Source organism: Sebastes umbrosus, chromosome 22, assembly GCF_015220745.1.
Source record: "Sebastes umbrosus isolate fSebUmb1 chromosome 22, fSebUmb1.pri, whole genome shotgun sequence".
Lineage (NCBI taxonomy): Eukaryota > Metazoa > Chordata > Actinopteri > Perciformes > Sebastidae > Sebastes > Sebastes umbrosus.
In genome coordinates, this window is record NC_051290.1 from 16766997 (window position 1) to 16785270 (window position 18274).

The 18274-nt window shown below is 38.6% G+C and overlaps 1 long non-coding RNA gene across 1 annotated transcript in view; it reads right to left on the reverse strand.

Annotated features, from left to right (window-relative positions):
• LOC119481616 overlaps positions 1–18274 on the reverse strand; it is a 319631-nt gene that overhangs the window by 131905 nt on the left and 169452 nt on the right. The gene's annotated exons all lie outside the window — the stretch shown is intronic.

Sequence of the window (18274 nt, forward strand, 5' to 3'; positions counted from 1 at the left end):
ATTTCATATCATATCGTATCGTATCGTTTCATATTATTTTGTATCGTTTCATATCGTATTGTATCGTATCGCATCATATTGTAATTGTATTGTATCATAAAATGCTCAAAATGATGCCAGCAACTGCAGATATTGAGAGAATATTGATTAAAAAAAACAATAATGAGAAAAAAAAAAAAAAAAGTATTGGAGAATAGTTTTGTCTTTGTGTGCAAAGAAAAAGGACAGCTTCAATTACCCAGGGATGTATGAAAATATCTCCTTCAGGGCACCAGTCCTCCATCTTGCCCGCAGTCATTAATTAGATCTAATCAACACCGCAGGGAAAAGTTACTGTCAAGACTAATTAGCCAAAATGGAGCTTCTGTAATGGGAAACAAATGAACAACAACAGTTAACTGTAGCAGCCTGCTCCATGCTTTATGACTCATTCAGTCTCAGCGGGAGAGATTGTTGGAGCAGCACTGTTCAGAATTATATGAGCGCTTGGATACTGTTTTTTTTGGGGAATATTTGAATATTTGCCAAACTAACCGGTTTTGAATGAGAAAATCATATTGAATGGGAAGTATTTTCTGATATGTTTTGTCATTTTGCTATAGTAAACTTTATTGTTGAATTCTCCACCACTTCGGGCATGTCGTCACACACACACTTCTCTGCCAGGTTGCCCATTGTAAGCACCATGCAAGCCTCCCTCCAAGCCAAGGCCTCAGAGGTCATGAGAAATGTTGACTTAATCCTTTCTTCGTCCCCACACTGCTTCTGAGAGTCAAGGCAGGGAGTAAAAAAAAAAAAAAGGAGCCTTTGTTTCTCCCACTGCGCTGCGAACAAAAGGGGTTGGGATTGGGAAAAGCGTACACACACACCACCTGCAATTAAGAGCTTAGAGTTCGTCCTCTCAGCACAAAACCCCTCCGCGACGGAGCGGAGGAGAGGAAACGTCAAGATTAGGTGGGAAGTGCTACGAGGGTATTAGAGAAAAACTTGATTGAATGAAGACGTTTGTCACAGAATATTACTTACAGGATGCTGGAGGACAGTCACCTTACACCCTGTGGAAGAGTAATTGTGGAGGATTTGATAACTAGTGGCTATTGATGACTATTAAGCGCTTTAACGACCTGGGTTGGAGGTTTGCACCACGGTCACACACATTAGGAACAAGCCTCTGTTTGTTTGCCCATATGTTGGGTTGAGTCATTAAGACGTGGACATCTGCTGAGGAAAAGAAGGTGTTAAGTTGTCATGAGAAGCACACTGATGCCCGTCAGCTGCACCGACACAATCCATTCAATACACAGTAAAAATGTCTGACACAAAAAGTGGAAGTGTCGACGTAAACCAGAAAGTTGTCGCGCCTGAACTTCGCTGAAAATGTCAACTCCATTAAAACAAAATTGGGTCAAATGAACTGAGTGCAAATTAAAATCAGCCAAGGGAGATGAGATGATTGTAATTAACATCTCTTCAATCAAGCTGGAGTGTTGGAATTATAGATTCATGTTTTACATTTATTGCTGAACTCCAAGGACCTTCTGAGGTGGTACAATATGACTTCTGCCATTAAAGGACCGTTTTATATACAGAAATACAGACACACGTGTGGACAAAGTTTGGCAACTTTGTGCAAACTTTTTAATCAGAACACGGCAGACATGATTATCTTTAATTCAGATTAAAAAAAAAAAATCTGTGAAGAAAAACATGATGTAATATGAGAATATATGTGAGCATGTGGGAGGATTGTGCATATACTTGTTACAGTAGGCTATATCTTTAAAATAAATTGTCCACATATGGTCAATATTTTCCAACTGTATATACAGATGGTAATACTTTTTAATATATACTATATGAAACGTTGCAATAACCGGAGGGTCGGTAACCATTACTCCACTATATCTTTACATTGCAAATAGTTGTTTGTTGATATATTAATGCTTGAATTTCGCACCTACTGTACTTCCAGCTCTGAACCCAATTTTAAACATGCTCCATTATGGTTGTCTATAGAAATTAGTCCTGCATATTACTGTTTAAATTCTCCCCTTTCCTCCTGTCAATGCTGCTGGTCCCATTTGACAGAAAACCACTTTATTCCTATGCTGGTACAAGCCGTAACCCAGAGCAGAGTACAGTATTCTCACCAGACCCTTGGCCTATATAGCTATATCCACTATGAGCAGAGTGTAATGACATGGTTGGTGGAGAGATATGGGGGCTCCCAGTGAACGGCGCAGGGGCTGGTGTCGGTGTGTCTCCGAGCACCTGATGTTTATCTGGAGATATTCTGGAGTCTGATCACGGACTCTCCCGCTTCCATCAGCACCTGCTCGCAGAAATCAAAATAATTACCTGCGTGCTAATGTGGGTGGTGGTCCTTATCTGCAGCCAATCGCAATGAAGTGTGATGGAATCGCTGCCATTGCTCATGGCGTTGCTCATTTCCTCCAAGATGAGGAGGGGAAGGGAGCTCATTAAGGAGATGCATTCATTGGGATGGGTTACTAAAACTAACAGAAGCTGTACTGAATATTCTTTATTAGTTATAGATTATACTTATGGGCACAGAGTGGTAGCAGCTCTCTTCCTTGTTGGACTTTTGTCTACTGTACACTTTTGTGCACCTGAGACAGTACTTCACAATTAGTTTAAAGGTCCCATACTATAGAAAAGTGAGATTTTTATGTTTTTTTTATTATAAAGCAGGCTCAAGTCCTATATAAATACTGTGAAAGTATCAAAACGCTCAATCCACAGGAAAATACACGCAGCCCGTATTCAGAAACTCTGCATTTGAAACAAGCTGTCAGGATTTCTGCACATTTGTGATGTCACAAATATACAATATTTAGACCCTTGACACAATTTTAAACGTAAACATTCTAAATGTGTCCCTGGTTTATTCCTGGTTGGAGTGTATGTGAATGTAATCAGCTGACAGGAAGTACACATGGACCCAAGCTCTTGCCTAGCAACGCAATTATGTTGCAATTCCATCAAAATGCGCTAAAACGGAGCGTTTCAGACAGAGGGTAAATACAGGCATATCACGGCAGACAGTATGAGGAAAATAAGTTTTTTTTTAACATTACAGCATGTGAACATGTTCTAGTAGAAACACAAATACAAGTATGAACCTGAAAATGAGCATAATATGGGACCTTTAAATAAAACACTGGTCTTGGTGTACTGCTTGCCTTTTAAAAGGCTTAATTTCATGACAAATAATGCATTTATGAGTGTCAATTTATCATTTTACTCTTTTTTTATTGCATTGAATGCCAACAAGAAAAACTGCAAATTGTACAGGCCTGACTTGACAAGTTAACCAGTCACTGATCTCAAAGATTAACTGAGATACTGATTAATGTAGACAAAGTGGCTTCTTTTGTTGGGAAAAGTGTAGCATTCATCCGTCACTGTAGGCTTGTTGACAGAACAGAAGTAGCGGTGAGTAATGGTCTGTAAATTCCTCTATCTGTCTGATTCATATTTGACTGGCAAGTGCTGATTTTAAGAGATAGTTTACACAGCCAAGAAAGGGATTTTCATGTCTTTATGGGTGGTAATGTTGGTCCATCACTTTGCTCCAGACTGAAATATCCCAACAGCTATTAGATGTATTGCCATGAAATGTAGTGTACACATTTATGGTTCCCAGTGGATGAATCCAATCGACTCTGATGATCCCATGACCTCTCCTCTAGCACCACCATCATGTTGAGATATGTGGTGAAAAGTGAAGCCAATTCAGAAGTGCATTAAACTTGTATTCTTTCTAATAGACAGCAGGGGGGCAACTCCTCTGGTTGCAAAAAGAAGTCTGATTGTATAGAAGTCTATGAGAAAATGAACCTACTAACGACTACGTAGCAAAGATGGCAACCGTTGAGGATGAGAAAGAGTCCAGCGTTCCACACTCAACTTTTTGACCGTTTAGTTCGAGTACATCTGGGTACTTAGAGTGCATTTTGCCATACTTCTCAGTGTGAACGCACTTATGCACTCAAAACAGCAAGTGTAAGGAACTACTGTATGTGTACTTTTTTTTTGTTTTGAAAGACTGACAGGACAGGACTGACAGGCTGGCTCAGCTTAGGTAGATCTGGTCCATCCTGCTCCTGAGGTATCTCTCCACCTGTTAAAATCCTGCTCCTCCCACCACTCTTAATGCCCAGCATGACGGCCATACAACCAAGCGGGCCTCCCGGGGTTCCAACAATGCAGACCCTCCCTCCAACACAGGGGAAACATTTGGGGATTACGACGCAAAGTTTTTCAGAGTAAATCACCTAGAAAATAGAGCCCCTGAGTGGACGCCCAGACCAATATATGGTCACTTTTAGGCACAAAGGGCTGACCAAAGAGCACAGTCAGGTGGAAGGAATACAGGCATGCTGGGAGTTGAGAGTGTGAATTAAAACCTGCCCACGGATGAACAAAAATGTGGAACAAACTTTCTCACGTTTCCAGATCTGTTCACAATTGCTGTCAAACGGCATGAGTCAATGGTTGCTCGGATATGCAGGAGAAAAAAAAGAAGAAGTAAAAAAGTAGTGGTAGTGAGTGATTTGCTTGTTATTCTCATTGTGCAGCAGCATAATTTTGACGCAGAAAAGGATGAGATTTACTCCTAATGCTGATGAGTCTACGTGCACAATTATTCACACAAAGTTTTATCTGCCATCGTTATTCTCGCCGCTGTGAATTATTCATGAGATTGGAATCTCTTGAGCATGTGTCGCCTGCAAACTCGAAATCGCATTTTTCGCATTTGTACACTTACTGCCGAGTCATGACATCGCACATATTGAGATGGATGGCTGTTCAACGGCGTTCAGCAGCGTGGTGTGCACCGAGGACGTGAATGCTTAGAGCGCATTGCTTCAATATTATGTTGAACTACATAGAATATTTAATATGGGGCTGCGGTTTGAGCAGTAAACTGTAATGATGATTGAATTTTAAGTACGATTTTTATAAGATTAGAGATTGGCATTGTTTTATTGTTGTTATCCCTCTACTGACACTCCTATACACTACTTAAACTGGGGAATGTGCTGCATTCTGACTCCCACACTTCACTGCAGCCCATTTAGTAAACATACATGTGCATGGCAAAATCTGATTACACGAGGCAGTTTACTCCTAAACCTTTGGAATTCCACAATGAGATCATGAATTAACATGATGCACCAAAATCAACTTTCATTTGAAGTTCATAACATCAGCCTTCTGTCCAAACAGGGATTGATAAATATGTCATTTTTGCATTAAAATAGTAATAGATTCAACACAATCAAATGCAAAATTACTCAGTATCATATTGTATGCTGCAAGCTCCCTCTTGGAAAAAGCTATTTTATTTATATACATTATGTACATGCTGGAATAGCTTTACTTTGCTGTTACTATGCTAAGAATTTGTGTATTTGATTTAATAGTATGTCTATGTTGCTTGTATGAAACATTGTCACATTTCATGTTAAACAAAATTTAGTTTATACCGGTATTGATAACCTTGATATTTAAAAAAATATGCTGATGTATGTGTATAAATTATTTTTGGAAATTAATTAATAACACAAAACAATGACAAATATTGTCCAGAAACCCTCACAGGTACTGCATTTAGCATAAAAAAATTTGCCTAAATCATAACATGGCAAACTGCAGCCCAACAGGCAACAACAGCTGTCAGTGTGTCAGTGTGATGACTTGCCCCAAGCTGCATGTGATTATCATAAAATGGGCATGTCTGTAAAGGGGAGACTTGTAGGTACCCATAGAACCTGTTTTCATTCACATATCTGGAGGTCAGAAGTAAAAGGACCCCTTTTAAAATGACCATGCCGGTTTTCCCTCGCCAAAATTTAGTCCAAGTTTGGAGCAATTGTGTTTATGTGTTAAAAAAATGAGTGGCGTTAAAACGAGTTTGCATTAACGCTTTATTATCGCGTTAACTTTGACAGCCCTAATGTATATATTTGTGCACATATTGTTATTTGATTGACTATCTTGACCTTCAATGACACAATGACTTCTTGAATTCTTTTGGGAACGCTGTTCACTCAAAGTACCACAAAAAGGTCCTTGTTTAAAGAATTTCACACCTTATTAACCTAAGCTTGTTCCTTGTAGTTTCACTTGGATCAAAGAGGGATCGTATTGCACATCCGCCTGTGGACGGAGAACAAAAACTCAGAAGTTAAATTATGTGAATGTATGGTGCTTTGTGCGACATACTATACATCATATTGATATATATAAAAACAAAACAGTTTTTTGTCCAACTTAGTTCAGTCCTTCCTAAAATAAAAAAAATAAATACTAAATATTTAAAATAAATAATAATGAAATAAATATAAACTTTTTTAGTGTGCAGAAATCCGGTAAACAGAAAAAATACAAAATAAAGTATATGCTGTTTATCATCTAATTAATTTAATTCATAGCAAAATGTAATTTAAATTTACCAGGATTTTGAGATCTAATCTAAAACTGAAAGCAGAAACAGGTATAAAAGCCACAAAAACATTGTAAGAGGTGAAAGTTTGTGTAACACTCTAATGAAAGGTATCACCGCATGGAAAAGAAACACAAATAAACTGTAGCGCTTAACAGCAATGTGCTATTACCTGAAAATTCACCTGTGTTTTTCTCAGTGGGCACCCTCTAACAAATAGGTTTTTTCCCCTGATGAAATCACACTTTGATGTTTCTCCCTGTTGTGTTGGGCTTTTGTGGCAGGTGGACAGCCCATCTTTATTCTGTGCTAGCAGGGTAGCAGGGCTTCAGAAGCTTTTCGAACCACTATTTTCATGGTTTAAAGCTTTCATCTCATTTGCTGGTCGAGGAAGTGTCATGCTGGTCTGGAGTGGTGTGTTGTTTTGTTGTAAGGGGCAGCCTCAGCTTGCTGCCCTCGTCGGGGGGTTGAAGCACCCTGCTTGGTTTAGGAAACCAGGCCGTCCTTAATAAGACAAAGTCCAGGCATTGATTTGACAAAATAGCATTTGGAATTAGATGTTGCAGCACAAGCAAATCACAGCTGGGGTAAAAACAATTCTCCCATCAGGGGGGCGGTCGTCCCTTAGGGGACTCCATGTACCCCCTGCCTGCCTGAGAGGATCCAAGCCACGTCTTAAAGGAAAGCGACACACATTTGTCAAATTTCAGGATGAAAAACTAAAACCTCTATTCAGAGGGGAAAGAGGAAACATGCAGTAGCTTATTAGTAGAGTTGTAAAAGTTATCATGATAATAATGCTTTAACGCAAATTAGTTTTAACGGCCCTAATTTCTTTAACGTAAATTGCGATTTTTAGGTTGTAGCAGGCTCAGTTTTAAAGCTAGAGTGAAGATACTGGCATCAAATGAAAGGACAATATTTGTCATTGTTTTGTGTTGTTAATTGATTTCCAGTAATAAATATATACATACGTTTACAAAAAGCAGCATATTTGCCCACTCCTATGTCTCTCTTTAAGTTACATTTTGAACAGATAAAAAATTCGATTAATTTGCGATTAATTGCGATTAACTATTTTAGTCTATTGACAGCCCTATTATTAGCTTAACAAGTTAAAGGCTAATTACAATAAATCAAACCAGTGGTATTAGATAGGTTGGAATTGTATCATTTAAACTATACAATGGATGACAAAATGCTAGAATATGTAGAATGACAACAAAAAAGAAACTTAATTCAAGGTCCCCTAACTGTTTTTTTTCTCTGAGCTTTCATCCACATCTCCATCCACCGATGAAGACTGTGAGATGAAGCTGAAACCTCTGGAATAAAAGCTAGTAAGTGGACCTTGAGTCTAGATTTTTTTTTTCCTTTGTCAAATTCAACTAGAATCATGTGGTCATGTTTTCACAACTTTTCTTTAAATTCTTTTTCATCTACGCTCACACTCAGGTATTCATAGAAAAGCTACCGAAAAGGTGATGAACCGAGGCCTGCCATTAAAACAAACACTTGTAAAGAAACAAAAAAATAAAAAGCCACTATGAAGTTAATCACTTGTCAAAGGGCTCATTATTATGGGAGAGGGACAGGCCCAACAAGAATCAGACAAAAGCAACACAGCGGAGGCACTTTAGTTTCAATGAGCCACTCTCCTGAAGCTGGGATGACATCAGAGGTCCTTTAAGCTGTCCTTTGTATCCTTTCCTCGTATGCCTCGTCTCTGGGGCCGTCCCCCTTGTTCTCACCAGCAGGTTGTTTTCTCGTCCTCTCATTAAGCCCTGATCCCAAAATTAGAAGCTCTCCGAACACCACATCTGACCGTGCTGTGACCCTGTGTGTCATGAAAAGACATGGGCATGTTTCGGTGACAGGTATGCAGGCTCGTCTCCTGAAAAACTGGTTGCACATTTGGTTAAATATTGAAAAAGTAAACTACATTTTTAACCCAGACCACTCTCTTTCCCTAAATTAAACTAAATGCTTTGAATTGCCTAAACATCCATGTAACCATTAAAATATTAGTCACGCCAAGATTGGACATTTTAGTGAAAACAATTTTAACATATTGTCAGTCAATATTATGCAGATACGTTCAGTGTGAACATTTTGCAACTTTGCAGGTACGTTCATTAACATTTCCTCACCATGCTGATAAAATAAATGTCTGGGCAGCACTTTGTCTTTCAAAATGTATTATTATTTAGAAGTATATAAAAAAAGTGACAGGGTTGAACTAACTATGATAAAATAAATACACTAAATCATATTAATAACAAGAAATACATGGTTAATGGTCCAAATGTTTGAGTATTTGCAGATGACACTTCTTTGTACGTCATTGTTAATATCAGTAAATTAAGTCACTTGAACCCGACACATACTTACTTTTAACCATTCATAATACAATTTCAGCGTCTCACAGGATCCTGTACTTTTAACTAATCTCTATAAACAGATCTCTGCATATGAATGCAGAATCTGTAGGCAACACAACAAGATTTTGGTATCAGAAGCCTTCTGGTTTCCATTTGTAGTCCGTCTACAATCCGAGTAGTATTGACCAATCACACATGAGCGGGCTTTGGTTGCATGCAGGTAAACAGTCAGTGTGGAGAGCAAAAGAGGCGGAACGTATTGGCCGAAATGCAATCCGGGAACCCATCGGCTATCGTCAGACAACTATTTAGCTTTTTATTAGCTAAAAAATAAACTGTCAAGCGAGTGTAAATGTACTCACCGGTTGTAGACGTTGTCTCTCAACTCCAACATTGTCGCGTCTTAAGTGATAATCAGACTGTAAACAATGCACATGAGCGAAAGTCTTGGCCCGAATATCCGTTATCGGGATATCTGCTGGATACTACAAAATATTGGCCAGAGGCTAAATCGTCGGCAGAGATAGAGTTCCGAGATTGCTCAACAACAAACTGCCATATTATTATGGGCCAGCTTAAATAAAGATGTAACCTGTTTTTTTGTTGGAACACGAAGCCCTGATACATTGCAAACTTGTTTGAAAGGAAACACTGGTTCCTTCCTGTTAGATGCTGAAAATTCTCACCAACCTCGTGCCAACAGCAATTACTCATTTGTGTCACTGGTGTTTTTTGATTGAATTTTACACCTTGCTAGATTTCCACAATTAACACAGGTTTACTTATAAGTTTGAACAAAAATGCATTTTATCAAAGCTTTCAAAAGTTTGTAAACAGTTATATAACTTCAAATAAGGTGGAGTACTTTCTCACACTCTCTAAAGCTTCATGAAGAGGAACTTAACCAAAAAGTGAACGATGGCAACGATAAGCTGCGATTCAGGGCACCATGATCAGATAAACTCCCTAAAGCCTGTGAACTTAAGGTTGCAGTTCTTAGAATCTAAAGCCCGCATTGATGTTGGGACTCCATTTGTACAATTATAAAACTGATAAAAGATCCCATTTATCTTGGGTTTTGTAGATGCGAAGGAGTGCGATCTTCAAAAAGTTCCCCAAAGATACACAGAGTCCCCCATTTGTAAATGTTTTTGAAAATTGTGCTTTGTTCACACCTGTGGTCAGCACTTTATTTTGTGTTTTTCCTTTATCTGAGTTTAATCTGCATGCAGCCAGCATTTTTCAGTCTATAGTTCTGAATAGACTGTAGTGTGTATTGTTATCTGCTCCTCTGTCTCTGTACCTGACTGACTGTGGTTCCGCAGTGGCTTTGAACCATGCCCAGGTGTCAGTCCATGTAGATGCATGTTGCTATGGTTTGGTGCCAACAGTACTAAATGCGAAGGACACTAATCTTATTTGAAATCCAAATCTTCACCTTTACTTGATGCCATGCCATATACAGTAATGCAAGACTGAATTCAGTTTGAATATCACAAGTAATGATGTTCTGAAATGTTTTGAAGTTATCAGTTTGGCCATAATTATTAACATTTATTATTACAGTAAATTAACAAGAGTGTTAATTTCCCACTGATCCTCCGCAAGACCCCCAACCATCAATTTATCAACACAAATGGCTGCCACTTTCTTTTGATAATTCAGTCAAGAAATAGTAAATCTATCTAAGGAAAATAGTAAATCACTTATTTCGTTTTTTGGCTTTTTTAGCTCAAAAGTAGTCACATACACAATATATTGAGTCTTGAATTGTACCTGTTGAATTTCTAAAATGTTGTGAATAAAGTGAGTATGAGCAATTTCTTTGCTCTTTTGAAATCCCCAATAACACAACAGCCATGGAGAAGGATTATTTTTGCAGTTGAAACCTTAATGGTAACTACAGTCCTGCAACAACGTCTTCTCATACAATGGTTCATATATCTTACGAAAAGTTATTCCTATTTTTGATGCGTATTCCTACGAATGTCCAGCATCAATTTCCGCTCCAGTGTTTTCAAAATAAACTTCCGTCTTCACAGGAAACAACTTTGTTAGGTTTAGGTGAGAAAATTACTTAGTTAGGTTTAGGAAAAGATCAAATTGGTTCGATTAAGGCAAGAAAACTGGAAGTGGTTACGCAACACTGGCGTGTAGTGTGGCGTAATTTAAGTAAAAAACTTAAGTGACAAAAACTACTTAGTTAGGTTTAGGAAAATATCGTGGTTTTGGTTAAAATAACACCTGAATTGGGGTATTTAAGTACGGAAGTTAAGTGACAAATAAATCAACATTGACTTGGTTTCACACGGGACACAAACACCAGTCTCCTGGGCAAAAGTCTGGTGTTTTTGACACACCCATCCACCCTGACCTCCTCCCTATGTGGCGTTAGCTGCTCTTTATACTTCCTCATTCACAATTACATGGATTACATACAAATCAATAACATACTTACAGTAATTTATAGGGTCAAATGAAAGTCAAGTCTTGAATTCTCTTTTGTCGCTTATCTTGATTCATTTGGTCACCTCAGAACCGTGTTCTGTGTTTTGTTGGCAATATTTGTGAAAGATCCAACCTTGAGTTGCTTTAATGACAGTAAAGTGAGGAATTGATTGGTTGACTATGATTCATTTTACTTTACTTTTTCATTCAGTGTCATATTATGTAACTGTTGTGATCTTTCTGTTCAACCATAACAGATCTATCTCGTCTCAGTGGTTTCCTTTGTGGGAATTGAACAGAGTTGATGACAAACATGAAGTCACGGGTATGCTGGGACACAATGACAGCAGGGCAGGTTTAAGGTTTAAAGCAAGTCTGGTTCTACTGCCTCTTGGAAATTTATTCCACAAATGGTTAAGTTTCTGTACATGAATATTGGAATGAATGAATGTCAGATGTTTGCCGTTGGATTTAAATCGGTAAAAGATATTTGTAATAAAACATATATACCGTAGCAACTATATATATTCTCTGCATGCACACAAACTCACCTCCAAATGCTTCCGCTTCTCTGACGGTCTCATGTTTCCTCTAATCTCTGTAGCAACTCACATCTGATCTGTTTGCAGATGCCAGTTGCTATCAGAGACAATGTTTAACAATTTCCAAGCTGTTATTGTCTGTAACTGAAAGCCTAGAATATTTTCCCATAACACCCTGGCAGAGATGTACAGCGCTGATGTCTCTCCCTCTGTGTTCATCTGATAGTACACTCACCTCCTTCTATGCTTCACCACCCCCTTTCCTTGTTTGTCGTTTTGTTCTCAACGGTCTCCTGCACTTTTAATACGCTTATTGCAATCTGGACATGTTTCAGATTGGTTCTCTGTATCCTGTTACTGCAACAATAAAACAGTTAACTATCACAGATATAAATGGGATTTTGCATATAGAGTATTATTCCTTAAAGCTGCTATAATCACTGTTTTTATATTAACAATTGTTCAAATTACTACTTGAAATGCGAAAGGGGTCGCTCACAGTGAATTATCACCCAATTCTGCAGTTCCTTTCACCTTCAGTTATATGTTTTAGCATCTTTAAGCTCATTGTTTTGGTTTTGTTGGCCCACAACTTTACTGTTTTGGTTCACTCTCACAGCTCTCATCTGTTTCCGTACGTATTTTCTTAAGTTTCCGTACTTATTTTAAGCCCAATCCTGATGTTTTTCCTAAACTTAACTAAGTAGTTTTGTTGCCTAAACCTACAGCCGTTAGTGTAGCTTTGTTGCGTGGCGTGAAAATTACTTGCAAAAGTGGTGTACAAATGATACGTGAAAAGGCTAAAATTCGTTCTCATGACACGCGGTATATCCTTGTAATGTCATGCTATTTATATGCTTTCCCATGAGATCGGGTTGGCTTTCCAGCAGCTGTAGGCTGCTGTTTTCATTAAACCCACTGTACATTACCTGCCCAGCACCAAAAAAAAACAGACAAAGTTAGCAACTATCTGGTAAATTTAGCCGTTAAAGAGACAGATATTTTTCCCAGGAGTTGGTGGAGACCAAAACAAAGCTACAAGAAGAGTGAATAAAATGAACACTAATGTTACTCTGCGTCTTCCATAACAACTGTATAAGGTGATAATATAGCGGTACTGCTTCCGCTGCCCCCCCGACATAACGAATATTGTTCAATTTCTTCCTTGCTGCCAAGAGCTAACATGAGATTTAGTGTACTAAGAGGATCTGATCCTTAAGACATCTGAAGACCCTCAAAGCTGGAGGAAATCTTTTCAGCAAACAGAAATTACCCAGAATCCCTTTGCCATTAGGATGTCGACAGATCTTTTCACTCAAGGCCCTGTAAACAACGCTTTGGAGGTCTGATTGTTTGCTTATTTGTATATGAGAATGAGGAGAGGGAGAATCTCTCTTTCATTAGTTTTTTTTTTTAGTGTTTTGTAGCTCAGTGACAAGCCAAAGTATTGCATTTAATCTGACATAATCAGTACAATAGCTGTTTTTAAACCTACGTAAATATAGAAATGAATCATACAAAAACTCACAATTGTCAAAATATTTCCTACCTATCTGTCACCTCTGACATATTCACTCAAGCGCAAATTTATATTTGCAAAGTACCAACAGACAGTTCTTTCCCACGTTGTGTCTATCATTAACACATCAATTTCCTTGTCAATGTCTGTCAAGTGGCACATCTTTATGAGAAAAAAAAACACCCTTAGAAACTTGATTCTTCAAATCCTTCACAGAGGGTTTGTGACCATCTGCCACTCAGATATGCATTGTTGAGCTGCACAGTTCTCGCTGCAAGTGTATCGTCAAATAAAGAAGTGTCTTTGACAGGAAACAAACAGAGAGTGTAGCCAGACTAAGTGCAGAACGAGGAACTCTCGGGGTTAAATCTCAACCTGTTTAGACAGTGAAGGTTGCATTCATTGGCACCTGACCAGAACCTTTCAAGGTACTAATGTTCCCTACACACCCACCCACACACACACACACACACACACGTAATTAGCACTTAAATGCCTACACAAACTCACACACAGTGAGCCAGTATGCAAAAGTGAACCTGCATCTCCTTATAGATGCATGTTGATGCAGATGTAATATGCATGATTAGAACAGGTACACATCAGGGTGCACACACAACCCACCCACCCACGCCCACACACACATCCATACCGTGTGCTCATGAGCAAACTTGGCTGTCTTTGGCCCACCATTGTTCACTGGCACTGAGGCATTGCCGGGCTAAGTGAGGGGCCCTGATGGATACCTACCAGACTCGGACCACCAGTAAAGGTGTGAGAGGAGGAGAAAGAGAGTAAATGCAGGGATATTGAATAGGGGAGAAGAAGATGGAAGAAGATAGATAGGCAACGAATAGGAGGAAAATCTATTGTCCCATGTATTCAAATGCACAGGTGTGTGCATGAGTGTAATACGGATGCTTCCCTTCTTCTCGGCATGGGTTGTAAAAAGAAAAGTAAAGTTAGCAATACCACAATGAGAAAATACTCCATTACCGGTGAAGTCCCTGCATTAAAAAGTTTATTTAAAGATGCTCTAAGATATATTTTTGTATTAACAATGGGGCAAATGACAATGTATTGTGAAAAGGGACACTCGTTTGAGAATGCAAGTTTAAGGCACTTAACGTCTCATGATGTACCACTTTAATTGACTAACTTAACTTCTCACAGTATTGTAAAGTGTAACTGTTTAATGTATAGCATTATATTCTAATATCTGAATCTATCATATGTTTTGCTTAAAAAAACACAATCAGTGATGTAACAAGTAACTATAGCTGGCAAATTAAAGTAATTCAATAGTTCCCTCCAAAATATAGTGGTGTAGAAGTATTACAAAATAGAAATACTCAATACAGAACTTCATGCTGTTTTTGAGGAAGCTTAATTACAATATACTGTATGTATAGTAATAATTTACCATGCGGCATGAACACAATTAGAAGAAAGTTACTCATTAGATCTGAATAAAAATGGTTGAAAGATATAACACCAAAAGTACGAACATATATTCAAATCAAGCAAAATTATGGCACTGAATCTTACATTATAACAAACTTATCAAGGAATCAAAGGTCTTTAGTTGCACAGCTGAGAACAGGAATCCTTCCTCTGGCTCCTGAAGTTGGCAGATTTAAAAAGATCCAGGAGAAAACAGGTTGTATGAATTGTGCTGATTAGGAGAAGTTGAGAATGAATCACAACATCTTCTTTTGTATTGTCCATATTATGATGAGTTAAGAACATTTATATTAAATGAAATGTTTGTTCACTATTTAAGTTGGCCACCTTTGTTTCTAGAGCTTGGAAAAAAATGTCAGGTTGATTTATTTGTTTAGTATTCTTTGTAATTTATGTTGCTACTCTGGTTTCTCTCTTTTTCTAAATAATTATGTCTTGTAAGCCTGTTTGGGCTGTGCATATTATTTATGCATGACACAATAATAATAAAAATCAAATCAAACTCATGTACAGTACAAGTACCTGAAAAGTAATTGAGTAAACCTTTGCTAACGCGATTAGCTAAGTCCCCTGCAATCCTGAGTAACATTATTACTTTTTCTTTGGCATTATGATTTTTAAAGACTAAATGTCATCTTTTTGTCAAATGTCACTTTATTTTTGGAACAAAACTCTACACTTAGATATTTCAATGGGAATTTTTTTGCACCTCAAAGCGAGCTACTGGTCTGATCTCCAGAGAAAGATGTGTGAGAAGATTTCCGTGGGATGCTGGCAAAGGTGTAACTTCTGCTCCAGGCGTCGTAAACAGAGACGCCAAGTCCAACATATGGCACAGCAGCAGTCAGCATCCCCCGGCGTTAAAAAATAAATACAGGAAATGATCTTGAAAGCTAAACTAAAAGGGAAGTTGCTTGTTGAACTCTGCACATGGAGCACAAATCAGCCTACTCTGAGTTTTTTGTTTTTTCTCCACAGAGCTTCAATACAACAGAGTGTCAATGTCATAAAGGTGGAGAGGGACTTGCATTCATAAAGGGAAATTAAAACCTATCGATCGCAGTAGCAACCTGACCAACCTGATGTCCGACCATCATTGGTGGCCATTCAACCCCATCAGCAGTGAAGTGGAGGCTACTGTGTGGCACTTAAATGACAAGGGTGTGAAGTGACAGATGAGAAAGCAAACACACAAAGGTCGAGACCCCTCCGCACGCTGAAAGAGAGGGGAATTCATTGTAACTTGAGTGCTGCATTTTCAGAAACAATGTCTTGAAACTCAAGGCGCTCAAATGTTTCCATGTCAAAGTCGCAATGATTTCGTTAGAGTCTGTGATTCAGAGTTGGCAACATTGTGCATCAGAGGAGCTGCAGGGCAATAATATAGGATATAATTTGGATTAACTGTGTGATTATTACACGAAATCTCAATGCACATGTCTTTATAGGACACTATTAAAGTTATACCATGATTTACTGTTTAATGATAGTCTACTGTTTCTCTGCCGTTCCTCCTTACCTCTCCACCCCCCTTCTCCACCCTCCTCCTCCTCCTCCTCTCCATCTCTCTGACAGTGGGAGACATAATCAGGTTTTGTGAGATTTGTGAGCAGATTAGCAGCCACCTTGCTTCAGATAAGAAAGCTGCGCTGATAAAGCCCTGTCCTGGGAGGCACATTGCTGTGATGAAACACCATATCTGACATGAGCAGATCTGTTAAGAACACAATTAAGACACTGTCTGGCCATATCTACTCTAACTGCACCTATGCCTGCTAATCCCTTCGCTCTGGGTTGAAAAATTTGGACAAAAAACGTGTGGAAAAAGGTGGAACTGGACGTCTATAATGCAGAGATAACAGTAGGTGTAAAGGGTAGAATGACAGAGAAATGACCTTGTCTCGAGGTGAAACTGATCTGGTTTGAAGGCACTTTAAACACCCATCCTGGCTTGACCTTGAAGTAATTCCATGATCCAGAGACAAACAAGAAGAGGCAGTAAATGAGTAAATATAACACTATGGCTTTTATCCATAATCCAATTTAAAGAGGCTTTTCCAAAAACAGCTGTTTTTGTCCCATTCTCGTCCTCGGGGTAATTAGAAATAAGATGGAAACAGAACGCTCAATATATAGTGACACACACATTTACACAGGCTTTTCAACACCACGCTGCTTCCAGGCATCTTTTCCTCCAAGAAAAAGCTGTATCTGGTCCATACAGTGTAAACCAAAGTGGTCTGAGAGCAGCTTAATCTGCCTGGATAAACTTGCAAATCCAAACCTCAAATTCCACTTCACAGTGGGATGGAATGATAAAAAGCTGCATGTGCGTCCTCGCAGCATCTGCATCACTGGCGCTTATTTATGTTTTTTTTCGGCGTTCTGCGTTGATGGATGCATTTCATATTCATGTCCTGCACAGCTGAAGAGAGTCTTACCCCTATCCATCAAGGCCCATAACTTGTGGAACATCTTTCTGCAAATAGCAGCCTCGCTTCTCAAAACCGTCTTTATTATCAGGATGCTTTTGTTACGACAAATGCCTGTACAGATTTTGTGTTTTTGCACAATATGTGTTGGCTCTTTGCATGTGCACATGCAGGATTGTAATAGGGCAGGTGGGCAGGTATGCTGCTGATAAGATCCATCACTTAAAGGTCTCATATAACACTAATTTTCTGGTTCATACTTGATTTTTTTATTATGTTTCTACTAAAACATGTTTACATGCTGTAATGTTAAAAAAACATTCAACACTCATACCGTCCTTTTTAGCACATTTCAACAGAATTGCAATGGAATTGCGTCGCTAGGCAACAACTTGGGTCCATATTTACTTCCTGTCAAGCTGATGTCATTCACATACACAAATGAAACTTGTGAGCTCATGTTTGCAACATGGGAAGTCGTGTACACGATATGCTTGGCGTTCAAGTGGTTAAGTCGTGAGAACACCGCTGCTAAGCAACGGCAATATTAATGTTACCGTCGGCGTCTAGAAGCCACAGAGGCTAACAATTTAGCAAGCTGGCTAGCGGGTAACAATGTAATAAATGCAAAGGCACAATGACAGAGGAAAAAGATGTGGCCGTTGGGAATATCAACATTTTCCTCAGACCTATTATAAAATTACAAAGAAAAACAATATACGACCCATTTAAAGGCACCATGCAATAAGAAATAAACCGGGACACATTTGGGATGTTTACGTTAAAATCTGTGATATGGTATATATATTGTGTATTTGTGACATCACAAAATTACAGAAATCCTGACGGCTTGTTTCAAAGGCACTGTTTCTGAATACGGGCTGTGTGTATTTCTCCATGGATTGAGCAATTCGATACTTTCATAGTATTTATATAGCACTTAAACCTGCTTTATAATAAAAGAAGACATGGAAATCTCGCCTTTCTACAATATGGGACCTTTAAGGTGAGGAAGA